The sequence below is a fragment of the Colobus angolensis genome, unplaced genomic scaffold (genome assembly GCF_000951035.1).
Source record: "Colobus angolensis palliatus isolate OR3802 unplaced genomic scaffold, Cang.pa_1.0 Scaffold2, whole genome shotgun sequence".
NCBI lineage: Eukaryota > Metazoa > Chordata > Mammalia > Primates > Cercopithecidae > Colobus > Colobus angolensis.
This window is the reverse complement of record NW_012115154.1, coordinates 11,883,585-11,897,615: the sequence shown is the minus strand read 5'-3', so window position 1 is coordinate 11,897,615 and position 14,031 is coordinate 11,883,585.

The following is a 14,031-nucleotide window of genomic DNA, read 5'->3' as shown; positions in this document are numbered from 1 at the left end:
CCTATGTAAATCAGACACCAGCTCCTCAAGCTCATCTATAAAATCCCCTACATTTCACTGCAGGACTGACAACCCATTTTTTGGAACCCATCTCTGCAGCAGAGAGCACTTCTCTTTCTTTGGTCTATTAAATTTCCACTCTGAACCTCACTCTTTGTGTGTCCGCGTCCTAGTTTTCTGTGGCTGTGAGACAACGAACCTCAGGTATTACCCCAGATCCCCAGATAAATGATGCCATTTCAATCTCATGTAATCTGCCAACTCTGTGTGTGTGTGTGTGTGTGTGTGTGTGTGCGTGTGTGGGGGGGGGGAGGGAAGGAAACCACTGAAACTATGCAAAACTATGCAAAATAAAATGGTTATAATAAATTTCCCCAAAGTGACTAAGAATCAACAAATATCGTAACAGACAGTCTTACATAATATAACATTTGTCCATAGTAGTTAAAAATAGTAAATGTAAAAAGTCAATATATTGAAAGCATGCTCCTTGGAAGATAATGTTGTAATGCAGAATAGTGTTGGCTGAGAACCTTGGGTAGGACTGGCCTATGATTTCTGCCTCGAAGAGAAAAGGATGGAATGTTTATAACAACAGTTGTTACGACATAGATAGGAAAACAATGAGCAAACACATAAAGATTTTGCCAGAAATAAAATGTTTAGATTCTATCCCTGTCCAGACTATCCTGCTGGACCTAGGAGAGGGGAACATCACCATGGTAGAATAATTCTGAAACAACATCACTGAATCTATTTTATCGTGGTCCATTTAAAATTGCTGTGAAGGACCTAGAATAAAATTCTGCTTAGTAACTAATTTAATCAAATATTTTACTCTTAAGGTTCTTTTTGTTCTGTTTCATACTTTTCTGTATGTGGGTATTCTAGAAGTTTGCAATCCGTGAAAACTAATGATGATTCCTCATGTGAAATGGTAAGAATTCCTTTGCTTATTCATCATTTTATATTGTTCATGCTTTTTGATCTATTTTGTATTTCAGAGTCTCTTTTTATACTTTGGAAAGGCCTTGTGTCTGTCATTATAGATAAAGGAAATAATCACAATATATGAAAAAATATAAAGTTAGTATTCTAATTTTGTAAAAGTGTGTTTTTATGGTTGATATGCTGGCATTGTATGTTTTTGTACAATGAGCATAATTCAGGGTGAGAAAATACATCTGGAAGGAGCCATGAGTGCCAACTGTGATTATCTCTGTATAGTGAACATGAGGGATTTTTAACTTTTTAATAATAGTGTGTTTTCCATATTTTCTGCAAGAATCACATACTATCAAAAATAATATTTAAGTTTTAAAACTAATGAATGCTTTGTGATATTGCTATGGTTTAAATGTATCCCTCAAAATTCACATGTTGAAATGTAATCACCAATGCGATCACATTAAGAGACTGGGCCTTTGGGGAAGTGATTAAGCCATGAATGGATTTTATAAGAGCACTAATCCATTCATGAGGGTGGAGCCTCATGAACAGATCAGTGCACTTACAAAAGAAATTGAAGGGAGTGTCCACACGCCTTTTTCCCTTTTGCCTTTTTGCTCTTCCATCGTTTCTGCCGGGGTGAGAATGGCACCAAGAGATGATGCCATCCATAGAGCAGTTCCACACCAGACACTGAACTTGCCAGTGCCTTGATCTTCGACTTCCCAGCCTCAGAACTATGAAAAAATAAATTACTGTTGTTTCTAAGTAACTCAGTCTCAGGTATTTTGTCATAACAGCAAGAACAGACTAAGACAGATGTTTCTAAGGAAATCTAAATAACTGTATCTCTCCATTAGCCTTAACCTGCAAGACTAGATTTGAGGCTATTAAGAACTGATTTATCTGGCTTGGAGGATATCTGGTTGGAGGAAGGGCAGAGCAAGACAGAACTGGTCACAGTATTTAAAGTCTCACCATTACACAGAGTTATATATTAATCTTCTAAAGACGTAATTACTGTTGTCTTCTGGAGAACTGTCTCTATAAATATTGAATGTTTGACTAATTGATCCAATTAAACCTTTCAGCACGTCTGCCCTGCCTTTTCCTGCAAACACATGTTGCCACTGCTAGTACCAGCAGGACCATCTTGCCACCACCATCATAACCTGAGGAATTCAGCCCCCATTCCCATCCTACAGACACAAAAAATGAGGCCCTGTAAGGGTAATGACTTTCCAAAGCCACAAAATAAGAGGCAGAAGAGAATGAACACTTAAACTTAGGTCTTGACTCCAAGACACTAACACATTCTTTAAGAGTCCTTGTGTCATCTGGTTTAGTTCCTTTCATCACCAATTTCATGCCTTGGAAGCCTTTTAATTTCGAAGATAAGGGCCAAAATTAGAACCCTGATAGCCTGCCCTTCCCAAATCTCTGCTAGTGTATGGCAAGGAGGAGGGTGCCTACAGTATAATGACAGGGATGGTGCAAGAAAGTGTTTGACCCTCATTTGATCTTGGGAATTAGTGATTAGAAGAGCATCTGACTGTGATTAGGGCACTAGACTAACTTATTCCAAATTTCTGGGTTCTGACTCGGGATTCTCTTAAGTTCAGGAAAGCCATTTACAAATTTCAAATCAAGGCAAAAGAAAGGAAGTTTCTTTGAGGCTTTTGCAATTTCACTTCTCAGAGCTGGGTTACTACCGGTTGCTGCAGGACTGGGCTGGTCCAGAGAAACTGGAATGGAAACCATGCTAGTTCATAAAGTATGATGTCAAAAACAAGCACAGACCAATGTAGATCAATACTGCAAGTCAAGGAGAGAGTCAAAGACAACAATCATAGGGCTAGACCAAGCTGGAGCAAACAGGCCAGGAGCAGAGTCCTCCTTGGGAAACCACTTCACTTTTCAGATTATCTATAAGACAGTAGAACTTAAGCAGAATTTAGAGTCCAAAGTTTAAACTCAGCAAAGAAATGTGAATGGAGAGCATAGGAAAGCACAGGAAAACATCTCAAGATTTAATTATTTTTTACCCAAATGAGAATGCTGTTAATTTTAGGACAGGAAATGCACTCTCTCACCCAGACTGGAGTTTAATGGTGTGATCACAGCTCACTGCAGCCTTGACCTCCCTGAGCTCAAGCAATCCTCCCATCTCAGCCTCCTAAGTAGCTGGGACCACAGGCGCATGCCACCATGCCTGGCTAATTGTACTTTTTGTAGAGACAGGGTTTTGCTATGTTGCCCAGGCTGGGCTGGAACTCCTGGACTCAAGTGATCTGCCTGCATCAGCCTCTCAAAGTGCTGAGATTATAGGCATGAGCCATTGCTCCAGAATTTAAGGTCCTTCTTGATGTGAGAGAACCAGAGCTTCTGCCACATGGACCCTCCGGAAGAGAGCAGTGTCCGTGGACATGCTGTTGGGTGCATGTACCTGCAACTGCAGCAAGGCATGTGGCTCTGCCTCTGGATCATTCTGTAGTTCTAAAATGTTCCACGAGCAACTAAGCAACTACTGAGCTGCTCCCTGTATCTGAAGGACTATACATTCTTTATAGCCAAGACTATGCAATATTTCTCTCTTTCACTGCTCTAGTAAAAATATTTAAGAATTCATAAAGTTTATGATTCTTTCACTCATCAGCCTCTGTGCCTCATTGATTCTTCCTCACAAAGTGTTCATGATCACTCATCTTCTGATTCTCAAAAGGATTTGCTCAAAGAATGCTTGCTGAACACAGTATAAGGTCTTAATCATTTAAATACATGCTTTAATTTCAGAGATTTCTCTTTGTTTTATAGGGAGACACATGTTGTTCTCTCAAGGGCCAAGGATCTTCTTCAATCTCTGCATCCCCCACATAGTGGCACAAAGGAAATATTTGTTGAATGAATGAGGTTAGTTGCTTTTCCTCTTTAAAATAATCTTGATGTGTCACTACATATTTTGGTACAGATGCTTTCAATATTTGGTTATTCAAGGACACTGAGTTGGCAAAACTTTAAATAGATGCTATGGTAGAAGCAGTAAAGCTTGCATTTAGCTTGGATATGTTGAGAAGAAACATGTGTACATTTTCATCTTCATGATCCTCCTCACCTAAAGCCATGGGCTATTGACATGTCTGCAGAGTAGGTTGTACATACAAAGACATTTTCGCTCTTACTTGTTGGAACCCCTGAATATATCTGGTCCCATCACCATGGGTTGGTGGTGACGTTTTTCAAAACTAAAATTAAAAAATAATGGATCAGTAAAAACGCACCATAAGAAGACCTGTAATAAAAACTCCCAAACACAGATAATGGAAAAATGTAATGTTATTGACTCAGATAAAAATAAGCCATTGACTTTAACTTGAGAAATGCAGCTTTCCCCCCAACTTTCTTACATATTCCTCAATTATAGTACAGAGGAGTTAAAATTTAAGTGCTTCCCGATTCTAAAGTAGCTGGTCCAATTTCGACCGATTTGGATCAGCTACTTTTCTTCTCCATTTGAAACTTTCCAACAATAAAGAAGATAGTCTTCTTGTACTTGATCTCTACAGAATTAAACAGATGCTGTTTTTGGTGTGGACCCAAATCATAGCCCCTCAATGAGTCTGTCAGCAGAGCTGGAAGTCACCAACTTTTAAAAGTAAAGTCCTAATCCCTTATTTTATGAAAATTATAGTGCCACTGGAGGCAGAAATCTATCTTGTCCTCAAAAACTGTTGCACTTGGTCGGGCATGGTGGTTCATGCCTATAATCTCAGTACTTTGAGAGATTGAGGCAGGTGGATCACTTAAGACCAGGAGTTGGAGACAGCCTGCACAACAGGGCAAAACTACATCTCTACAAAAAATAAAAAATAAGTAGTAGGGCGTGGTGGTATGCGCTTATAGTCTCAGCTACTCAAGGAGGCTGAGGTGGGAGGATCCTTTGAGCCCAGGAGTTTGAAGCTGCAGTAAGCCACAATGGCACCACTATGCTCAGCCTGGGGAACAGAGTGAGACCTTGTCTCAAAACCAAACAACCAAACAAGCTATTGCAATTTAGTTTTGATGTAAAAGGTATAAAAATCTGAGGATATAAGAGCAGTTTCATATTAAAAATAATATATCACCTTGAGCAAAATAGATAATGAAAGTATTATGTAAATAGTGTATTTTAAATCATTTATTCAACCTCTTTTTAAAAATTGTTTGACTTACTGAAAGAGAAATCAAAGTTTTCAAAAAGAACTGTCCCCACACACAGTCCCCTACCCCCACCTAGCCTTCGATTTCCATCACTCTAGTCCGGAACAAGTATTATTTATAGTTAAAAGATGCATCAGTCAGCTCAGCTAACTAAAGTCTCAAATGCATTCAGCTGCCTACTGCTAAAGCCCAGTTTCGAAAGCTTTTATCTGTCACGAAGGCCAGCCATCCAAACCACTGAAACTCAGATTCATTACAAGCCTGTGACAGAGGCCAACCCCATGCGCAGAAGCTCCCTCTCTGCCTCACAATTCTGATTTCACTTCAAAGATCCAGTTTCCCTCGCAACTCTCATCCTACCTGAGGTCTTGTTCTTGTGACTTTTTTAATCTCAAGATTACCCCCGTTCACCTGAGTGAATCACAATAGAGTGGCCAGCGATACGGGCCTAAGTAGACAAGAGTTCAGAAAAAGAGGCCGTGCGTGACTTTAAGAAATGTCAAATCTAATAGATTGCTATCAAAGATAAACAGAAACCCCAATATCAAGTATTTGAAAAGTACAAAATTTGCAGCAAAATATTACAAATAGGTAATACTAAATAATGGACTATATCCGATTAGTTTCCATTTTATAATTCTCTCGTTACTAGAGTCAAATATGAACTATTATACTTCATTAGTGGTCACTTTAGCTCTTCACTGCTTCATACTCCTTTAACTGGTGTATATATGTTGCATGGTAAATTTCTTGAATGCTTAGATCCTACTTTTATAACCCCATTGCACTTAGCAGGGATGTACACCTAGACCTCCATATCAAGGTGATCAATAAATGCTTGTTAAGATGTATATGAATATGGAAGCAATTACTCCTCTCTAACAACAACTGTAAAAAATGTGGAAGCTCAGTGTTTTATCAGCGAACCGGCAAAATCACCAAAGTTTCTGAATATATAAGAGAATGTCAATTGATGATCCAGCTTCTAGCAGCCACACTCATTTCTCCAAGCATAGAAATGATGACCTGTTGCATAACAACAGTAGTCTAATTAATTATAATAAAATAATGTGTCCATGTGTTCAGCAAATATTTATTGAGTGCCTACAATTTGCCAGTAAAAACAAAGCAGACACAAATCCCTGTCTTCGAGAAACTTACATTAGAGTGGGGGAAATAAACCATTAAAAAATATAAATAAATAAAAGAGATAGTAGTAATGCTAAGGAGAAAAAAAACAGGACAGGGAATAGTAGTACGGGGTATTGCAATTTAGATACAGTGGCAATGACAATTCCTGAAATAAGTGAGGGAGTGAGCCATGCCAGTATCTGGGAATAGCATTCCAAGTACAGAAAATGCAAAGACTTTGGACAAATTCAAGGAACGTCAAGAAAGCCAAAGGGATGAGCTCAGTGTGAGAGGAGGGTAGAACAGCAACAGATGAGTTCAGAAACATGAGATGGGAGACATAGATTATAGAGAGCATTTTTTAGTTCATTATGAAGTCTTAAGCTTTTACTCTAGGATGAAAAGCAAATCCAGGATTATGAAAGAGATGTGACATATGATTTATATTTTTCAGGGATCCTGCTGGCTGTTGTATTGGAAATAGACCAAAGGCAAACAAGAGCAGAAGCTGCAAAACCAGTTAGGAAGCCGTTGCAATAATTCAAGCTAGAGTTAAGAGTGGCTTGCACCAAAGCAGTAGCAATGGAGGTAATGATTAGTAGTAGAGTTACAGATTGATTTTGAAGGTTGAGTGAACAACCTCAACTCTAACCCTGACTTTTTCAAACCCTTGTGTCAAGGTCTGGCTTTCAAAAGATTGGAGTGAAAGAACAACTTTCTCCATATGAAACCACAACCCAGAAGCAGGTCATCTACCAATGCTTTAGCTCTAGGTTAAATGGTCTAGCATCAGGATTGCTGAATGATTGTACACGGAATACAAAAGGTTTTGTCCAGAGAGACTGGAAGAATGGAGTGGCAGAACCAGAAAAAACAGAGCACCAAGAGCATCTGTTGTAATCTACCCCTTGTACCACTCAGTTTTAGCATACTCTCACATTAGGTTCACTCCACCTGGTCAAAGCTTCTCCAGGATTCTGGCCAGCTGAAATTTCTGGAGAAACTGACAGAGAGAGATTTAGTGATGCAAACCATATATAGCCCCAACTGCTGCAGCTGATCATGAGGCCATGACTAATACACATCACTGTCTTTGTCTACCACCCACTCCAAATATCTTTTACTCTTGACTAGCACTTAATGCAGTGTAGGTGGCTGTCCTGATGAGGAGTCCCAAACCCTCATCCCTGAGAGATCTAAGTCCTGACTGCCATGTCCTTATCAGCAGTGCTTGCTGTACCTGCCTATTTAGGTAGTAGAATTAGCCATGGAAGTGCTAAGAGATGACCTAATGATCACATGAGCGCTTCACATACTCTTCCCAGCCCCTATTTCCACATTATGATCATAGCCAATTATTCCTGCAAGTTGATAACTCTTTTCCTAGCCTCCTGGTATTCTGGGATCAGGAGCTCAAAATGACCAGGTGGCAGCTATAATTTTATTAGGACTTTTCTTGTGTCCCCCTTTGGAAATGCTCCCCCACTCTGGGAACCAAGAGTTCACACTCTGGGAACCAGCCTCTATACACACAAAGCATAAAGCTAAAGGCATGGGAAGCACAAATTCTCCAAGAGGGTCTCCAGGAGATGTGGTGAGCAGGGCCACCTCTACTTCCACTCCTTGAGTCCTAGACCCATGTGGTCTGTGTTGGAGACACAGCACAAAATAATGGCCATTCATTTGCAGTATATTCCACATTTTAAGGGCAACAACTCACCTCCACAAAAAATGTCATCTCAAAGTTGGTGCCTCAGCTACACATTCCAAAGGTCATTCCAGCTCTTTCAGAAACAGGCAGTTTCCAGCTGGTATGGCTGGTGCCTGCAAGTATGCTAGAGAATGTGGCAGAGAGAAAATGGTGGTGCAGGGCTTGGAATTCCCAGCTCAAGATCCAGCAAAGAACCAGAAAATTTCTATGACTGTGACAAAAAAATCCCTTTTCACTTCTGATTGTGGAGTTGAGATTTTTGAAAAACAAACCTAAAATCTGTTGTGTGGGTGGATGAATTACAGTGTCACATTAACTTCCAACCTTGCAAGGTCTCTTGAAAAAGTTAGGGTATTCATCAGCTAGGGATCTGGCCCAGAAAACTGGTGTGGAGAGAAATGGGCAGATTCCAGTAAAACTAGAAACATGAACTCCTAAATTCTACCAAATTTTCTTTACTAATAGAAGCAGCCCTTTCTACTTTATCTGAGGAGATAGATCACTTCTTTCCTCCAGAAGGCCTGTAAGGGACTTACTTCAAGTAGTTTCTTTGCAAGGCACTGTGGATCCTGAAATGATCACACTTCCACCCCACATCATTTCTAGACCTATGACCAGTCTCATGTCCCAGCTGGTTCAAGAAAGTGAGGCCATATTGTGACCCACATGGAGGGTGTTCTATGCACCAAAATCCCAAGGAGGATGGCTGCATCCAAGGGTGCATGCATTAGTAAATTTGATGTATATTGCTAAATTTCCCTACAAAGTACACTAATTATGCTCCATCAGCAATGTGGGAAAGAGCATGTTTCTCCAATCACTTGGCAAAAGAGCATGTTTTCAAAGTTTTGCCAAGTGGATAGTTTAAACATTGTAGCCCAACAGAGCTTTAATTTGCATTTCTCTTATTATAAATCAAGTTGAGTATCTTTCCTGTGTTTAAGAAGCCATTTGTATTTCCTTTTCTGTGAAGTTCATATTCACATTTATTGCCTTTTCTCTTTTTCCTTTGGATTGATCCTTTACCTATCATTTCTAAGAGCTCTTTATAGGTTGGAAATTAAATCTTTATTATAATATGGGTTGCAAGTATTTTCCCAGCTTTTTTTTTTTTGTAATTTTCTTATAAATTTTTGCCACATAGAATTTTTAAAATTAAAATTAATCTTTTTCTTTATGAGCTTAAAAGACTTTCCACATCCCAAGATATTAAAAGAATCCCTCTTCTCCCATTTATTCCTAGCAATTGTATTGTTTCATTTTAACATTTAACATTGATATGTTTGGACTTTATCCTGGCATAGGATTTAAGATATGGCAACATTTTTTAGATGACTATTGTTACCTCAACATCAGTTATTGAATTCTTCTCTGATATGAAATATTACTTTTATCTATACTGAATTTATAGTAAATTACCATATGTATATGAATTCATTTTCTGGACTATCTATTCTATGGTGTATATTCACACACACTTCTAAATTTTGAGGCCCATGCTATATTTTAAGATATAATAGAGCCTGCCTACCTTTTCTGACTTCGTTCAATTTCTATAATAAGCTTAAAATATGTTAGTCTTATTTTTATAGGTTTAAAAAGAGGAAAAGAGTACTTTGTAGGTCTTATACTAAATTAGCAAATTAACTTAAGAATAATTAACATCTTGCCAGGCACCATGGCTCACACCTGTAATCCCAGCACTTTGGGAGGCTGAGGCAGAGGAATCACTTGAGGCCAGGAGTTCTAGACCAGCCTGGCCAACATGGTGAAACCTTGTCTCTACTAAAAATGCAAAAATTAGCCGGGCATGGTGGTCCATGCCTGTAGTCCCAGCTACCTGATACACTCAGACATGAGAATCACTTGAACCTGGGAGGCAGAGGTTGCAGTGAGCCAAGATGACGCCACTGCACTCCAGCCTAGGCAACAGAGAAAGACTATAGAAAGAAAGAAGGAAAGAAAGAAGAAGAAAAGGAAGGAAGGAAAGGAGGGAGGGAGGGAGGGAGGAAAGAGAGAAAGAGAGAGAGAAAGAAAGAGAGGAAGAAAGGAGAGAGGAAAGAATACTTAACATCTTTATGGTACAAAATCTTCTTATCTAAGAAGACAATGTAGGATTTCATTAGTTCATGTCAACTTTCAAGTCTTTCTGAGTATTTTTAAGTTTCCTTCAGGTCTGTCTAATACACTTTTTGTAAAATTTAATTCTAGTATTTTATCGTTTTTGTTCTTATTGCAATAAAATCTTTTTTCATTCTATCCTAACTGGTGGTTACTTTTGTATATTAGAAAATGCTCATTTCTGTATCTTTGTTTTGCCTCCCACCACCTTACTAAGTTCATATCGGTCCGTAGTAGCTTTTATGTTGATGTTAATTGTTTGGATTTTCCAAGTATACAAGCATATATATAGCTCTCCTTTCTGATGTTTATAACTAAAATTTATTTCTCTTAATTAAATCAAATGTTTTCACCATTAAGATACAAATTGTGGTGATAATGCTCCTTCCTTTCATATTCTTGAGTTGTGTAAGAATGTCTCTGGATACATTATATAGGCTGCAGGTTTTTGGGTAAGGTGGATATATTTTCTCATGTTATTAAATATTTATATTATTGAGCATTTTATCCAAACTTAGTATTAAATTTTTAATTGCCTTTTAGCATCTTTGGAGGTGATTATGTTACATTTCTTTTACAAGTATCAATATGTTATGTTAATGACTTTTCTAATATTGAATGATCCTTAAATTCTTAGATTAAATTCTGCTTGGAAATGATATAATATGTAATGCGCTGTTGGACTGTGTTTTCTAATATTTTATTTAGGATTTTCCATGCATTAGTGAGATTAAGTTGTAGTTTTCCCTTTTATGCAATTTTCATTTTCTCAGTTTTCATGACCATTTCATTGGTATTTGCAAGGAAGTTGTATTTTCTGGGCACGTGCAAAGTTTAATAACTATCAATAAGAGCTAACTTATTTGTTTATACAGCAAGTCCTTGAATAATGTCGTTTGTTATAACATTGATGAGAAAAAAAAATGTTGATCCCTGGCGGGGCCACCAGTTGTAGGGTTTGCAAGTTCTCCTAATGTCTGCGCAGGTGGGTCTCTGGGTGCTGGGATTTCCTCCCGGAGGCACATTAGGTTAACCACTGTGTCAGCACAGTCTCAGTCGGAGTGAGTGTGGGTGTGTGAGTGTGAGTGCACCCTGCGGTGGAATGGTGTCCTGTCCAGAGTTGGGTCCTGCCTTGCGCTCTGAGCTACCAGTAGAGGCTCCAGCCACCCATCTCTCCCACCCCCGACCTGGAATAAGTGGGTTGACAAATAAAGGAGTGAACTAAAATCATTGTAAAATAAAAATTTGTAAAGTGTATGATAATTGTACAAATGCATGACAATAAACGATGCAGTATGAGAGCACTCAGTGAGCCTGCCCTACTTGTTATTGCTTTATTTTAAACTGTGGTGGTAGGAGGTGCTCCTTACAATTTTTGCTTTGCCAACATTTATCCCTTGATTTAACCCACCACCACTCACTGATGCACCAAAAATTAGGAAAAGAACTATCTTACCATCAAAGAACTATCTTATTGATCTTTCTTAAATGTGTGTGTATCTCACATTTATTTCCATTTTAATATTAGGAGTGTTTTGGGTCTTTATTTAGAAATTTGGTGTTGTTTTTGTGACCAGAAATATCCTGTAGAAACTTAACTCTTGTTTATGTCAATTAGCCTGTGATAGAACTGGTTTCATTATATGTGGTTTCACTTAAAGTCAAGGTTTCTAAGAACCTGTAGATGAGGTTACTTACTGTATTTACTTTTTGTCTTCTTGGCAAAGATAATTGAAGCCATTTGCTTTTGGTGTTTCTGCCTATATGTTTTGCTATTTCTTGTAATTTCTGTTTCATCATTATGGATGCTATACTATTTAGCACACATAGGTATTCATACCAATTTTGTCTTTATTTTGTATTTTACCTCTTAATATTAAAAATTTATCTTGTTAGCTCATTTAATAATTTTGTCATGAATTCCTTTTTTACATTTAACTAATATTGTTTTTTGTTATTTTATTTTTAGCCTTTCTATAACTTTGTTTTATTTATGGCTTATAAATATTACAGTTGTGTTTTGTCTTTAGAGGCAATCTGAAGACTGTCCTGTTTTAGGTATAAAGCCCATTTTTATTTAATTGTATGTCCAATATGTTGGACATATGTTTATTTAATTGTATGTCCAATATGATGAGAAAATAATAATTGACTAGATTGTAAAAGTCTGTGCCTTTCCATCTTGCTAGCACTCTCTGATGCTCTGTTAATTGTTCACTCTGAGGAAGTGAGACATTGAGGAGAGGGCCACTTGGCAAGGAGATAAAGGAGGCTCAGCCCATAGCTCACAAGGAACTGAAGCCTCTGTCCAACAACCCAGGAGGAACTGAATTCTGCCAATAACCACATGAGTGAGCGGGGAAGTGGACCCTTCCCAACTGAGCCTGGACATGACTGCAGCCATGTGAGGCCCAGAGCCAGAAGACATGGTGAGGCACACCTGCTTTCCTGATCCACAGAAACTGAGTTGATAAATGTTATAAGCCACTAAGTGTTGAGGCAATTTGTTATACAGCAATAGAAAACTAATGCATGCTTACTAAGGGGCTTTACATTTCAGGATGAACCTCTTTTCTGCAGAAAGTATATTTTTGCTGGATTTTTCTTAGCTCTGTCCCCACTAGGCTCTCTCACTTCTCTTTCTACTTCTTTTCACTTTCTTTCTTGAGTCTATCTGATCCCATCTGTGATTGATAGTGATTTCACATAATTTGGAATTTGTGAATTACCTGTCTTGCAGCTTCATTAAAATAGAGCTTCCAGGATCTTTTTCAACCTTCCTGTTCCTCTTATGTGATTTCTAGTGAAAGAAGGGAAAAACTACCGACTTACATATCCGTGTTTATAGCAGAAAATTTATTAATCTTTTAATTTGAACTTCCCTGATTAAAGTTTCTTTTCCAAGTTTACTTGGCAATTTGTATTTCCTTCTCTGTGAATTATCTACTTTTGTGATTTAACCACCATTCTATTAATTTGCTGAGTTTTTTATTGGTTTGTAGGAGCTCTTTGTATATTACAGACATTAGCTTTTATCTTTTAAAAATGTTTGTAAATATTTTCTGGAAGTCTGTTTCTTGTCTAATATTTTCTGGAAGTCTATTGCTTGTCTTTTAAAAGGACTTTGGTGGTTCCTAGTTACATAGTGTTTTTTTTGTTTTGTTTTGTTTTTTTCATTTTAAAAAAGTGTTTAACCCTTCTGTACTCACAGTTGCTAATTATTTTATTATGACTTGATATTTCTGGACTTGCTTAAGAAGGCCTTGAAAAAATAGGGCTTCTCTGGTTTGTGGGAGTTGAAGAGTGTGTACACATTCTACAATGACATCCAAAAGATGGGAGAGCAAAGGAAACATTCCTTTAACATTGAAAGGCTGTATTTCAGAGAATAAAATATATGAAAATTGAATTATTCTTAAAAGTTAAAAAGGATTTTTAAAAATTCATATTTAGATTAAAGGTCATCTACCTATACCAGAGAAGGATTACTTGCCACAAGAAACTGCCTATTAAAATCAATTTGAAAGTGAAGTTTAAATGCAAAGAAAACCACTAGTTTATAATCTCCTTATAGAAAATGGTTAAAAATATTGATCTTAGTTAAACAAAATCAAAGGAAATAAAAATAAAAGATGCTATTTTCATTTATCATAAAAATGGATAAAATCTAGAATTGAGGAGGAGGTGAGAAAATAAGCATTCATTTTCATCCATTGCTGACATCAACATAAACTGGACCAACATCTTTTCCAAGGACGATTTGGTAGTACCCACCAAAAGTTAAAATGTATGCCTTCTTACACCCAGCAATTAAAAAAAAAAAAAAAAAAATGGGCTGGAAGCAGCTCACACCTGTATTCCCAGCACTTTGGGAGGCCTAGGTGGGCGGATCTCTTGAGTCCAGGAGTTTGAGACCAGCCTGG